Source organism: Crocuta crocuta, unplaced genomic scaffold, assembly GCF_008692635.1.
Source record: "Crocuta crocuta isolate KB4526 unplaced genomic scaffold, BGI_CrCroc_1.0 scaffold1353, whole genome shotgun sequence".
Classification (NCBI taxonomy): domain Eukaryota; kingdom Metazoa; phylum Chordata; class Mammalia; order Carnivora; family Hyaenidae; genus Crocuta; species Crocuta crocuta.
The window spans coordinates 140249-143322 of NW_027528203.1; the positions used below are offsets into that span (position 1 = coordinate 140249).

The 3074-nt window shown below is 41.6% G+C and overlaps 1 pseudogene; it reads right to left on the bottom strand.

The window, feature by feature from the left end:
- Positions 1 to 1734: 1734 nt before the first annotated feature.
- Positions 1735 to 2607, bottom strand: LOC144222438 (proteasome subunit alpha type-2 pseudogene; annotated as a pseudogene).
- Between the last annotated feature and the right edge of the window lie 467 nt (positions 2608 to 3074).

A 3074-nucleotide genomic window follows, 5' to 3' on the forward strand; every position in this document is an offset into this window, starting at 1 on the left:
GGGGAGGGTCAGAGAGAGAGGGAGTCACAGACTGAAACAGGCTCCAGGCTCTGAGCTGGCAGTCAGCACAGAGCCCGACGCGGGGCTCGAACCCACGAACCGTGAGATCATGACCTAAGCGAAAGTCAGACGCTTAACCGACTAAGCCACCCAGGCGCCCCTTTTTCTGATTCTTTATATACATTTTGTTTCTTGCTTTCAAGTGCTGAGAAAATCGTATGACCTATTGCTTTCCTTATCACGGAGTATTGATATTTGATTCCTTAACAGTTGGCATGCTGTGTGGGAAGACTTTGGGCTTTGTGTGTTACTAAAAAGCCATTTACCAAATCCATGAGATGCTTCAGTGACACCATACACCAGTTTCTGTTGATACTTCCTTTGAAATGTTACTCATACTCTACCAGCGCTGCCAGCCTAAGCCAGGCTCTCAGGTGCTCAATAACTCATGCCTAAAATACAGCAAAGTCTCCAGGCACTTCCCTCTCTAGTCCATCCTGAACATCACTGGTGGAATCATCTCCTAATGTACCATTTTGACATGGTTTTCTGCTACTGACCCCCATATTTGCCTTACCTGCAGAACTTTGCTCATATTAGTCTTTTCTACTTCAGAATGCCTTCTCCCCTCTTCTATTAAATAACACAAGTAATATATGAAAACATTCTTATATATAAAATGCAGGAGGAGGGGCGCCTGGGTGGCTCCGTTAGTAAGCATCCAACTTTCGCTTAGGTCATGATCTCACAGTTGATGAGTTCAAGCCCTGCATCAGACTATGCTGACAGCTTGGAGCCTGGACCCTGCTTCAGATTCCCTCTCTCTCTCTCTCTCTCTCTCTCTCTCTCTCTCTCTGTCTCTCTGTCTCTCTCTCTCTCTCTGCCCCTCCCCCACTCGTGCTCTGTCCTTTTCTCTCAAAAATAAAAAAAAATTAAATTTTAATGCAGAAGGATATAAATTAAAAAGTTTAATTTACCCTTTTCCCAAACTTCCAGCNGAGAGAGAGAGAGAGAGAGAGAGAGAAAGAGTGTTGACACCCACAGGGGTGAGGGAGAAAGGCAGGGAGAGGGAGAGAGAGAATCCCAAGCAGGCCTCACTCATCACGGAGTGACATGGGGCTGGATCTCACAACGGTGAGATCATGACCTGAGCTGAAGTCAAGAGTCGGACGCTTAACTGACTGAGCCACCCAGGTGCCCNGGAATTCTATGGTATGAGTATGTCATAATTAACCATTCATCTAATAATGGGTATTTAGCTGATTTTTGAAAATTTTGTTGTCACAAACAGGGCAGTAATGTACATCCATAGATATACATCTTTTTAGGAGGGTGGTTTTTCACAGTGCTTTCATTCTGTATTTATCAATTGTAGTTCCAGTGTAGTTAACATATAGTGTTATATTAGACTCAGGTGTACAACATAGTGATTCAACAGTTCTATACATTATTACTCAGTGCTCATTATGGTAAGTGTACTCCCCTTCACCTATTTTATCCATCCCCCCCACCTAACTCCCCTTTGGTAGCTATTAGTTTGTACTCTATAGTTAAGAGTCTGGTTTTTGGTTTGTTTCTTTCCTTGTTCATTTGTTTTGTTTCTTAAATTACACAAATGACTGAAATCATGTTATATTGGTCTTTCTCTGACTGACTTATTTCACTTAGCGTCATATTTTCTAAATTCATCCATGTTGTTGCAAATGGCAAGATTTCTTTTTTTTTTTTTGGATTTAACAGTTTATTATGATTTATAAGTGTCATTTTAAAAACATCTGTCCATTAAACCATGTAGAAATAAGTATGCAAAAAGTCTGCAAAACAAAACATACTTTAAACATGTTTAAGTAGAGGGATTATTTGAAATTTCGGATTTTTCAGTCCCTTCGTTATCATGCTATTGCAGCCAAGTAATCCTTAACTTCAGTTGGAGTAAGCCTCCTGAATCCGGCTTCATTGCAGATTCCAACCTCAATGTTGTCTTCTGTCATCTGCCCTTCAAAGCTTTCCTTTAGGGTTAATATGGCTGTATGAATGGCATCTTCAAGTTCCAGGTCTTCATTATATCTTTTTTCCAAGAAAGTCTTCCCATTCACATAGTTCTTTCCCATTGCTGTGGCTTTCCACGCAAAGTAAGCTCCAGATGGATCTGACTGAAATAAATACGGTCGCCCCTCATTCCAACCACAAATTAGTAAAGAAACTCCAAGTGGGCGAACACCACCTGACTGAGTATATTCTTGCATCACAGAAGCTACTCTCTGTACCAGCTGAGCTGTGGGAATGGGTTCTTGGTACACGAGATAGTATTGCTGAGCTAGTTTTCGAGCTCTGTGCACAAGCACTCTGTAATCTGGGCCCAGGCCGCTATACACCAAGCCTATATGCTTGGTGATTGGTTCCACTTTGTGTACACTTCGCTCGTCATACAGAATGGATTTCTGTTTCTTCTCGGTTGCTAATACCACACCATTTGCAGCTTTAATTCCCACTGAAGGGGCTCCTCCAGCTACAGCAGCCAAAGCATATTCAATCTGGACAAGTTTACCATATGGGCTGAAAGTGGTCAGCGAAAAGCTGTAACCGCGCTCTGCCATCTTTCCCCGGAGTGCCCGCAAATGGCAAGATTTCATTCCTTTTCAAGACTAATACACCACTGTATATATGTATGTATGTGTATATATACATACCTGTATATATATACACACACACACATATACATATGTACACATATATTCACACACCACATTTCGTTATCCATTCATCTATCAATAGACACTTGGGCTGCTTCCATATATTGGCTATTGTAAATAATGCGGGAAAAAACAGCAGTGCATTTATCTCTTTGAATTCATGTTTTCATATTCTTTGTGTAAATACCCAGTAATGGAATTAATTGAATCATATGGTAATTCTATACTTATTAATAGTTTATTGTCAAGTTGGTTTCCATATACCACACAGTGCTCATCCACACAAGTGCCCTCCTCCATGCCCATCACGCCCCTCCCCCATTTACCCTTAGTTTCTTCTCGGCATTCAAGAGTCTCTCATGGTTTGCCGCCCTCCCTCTC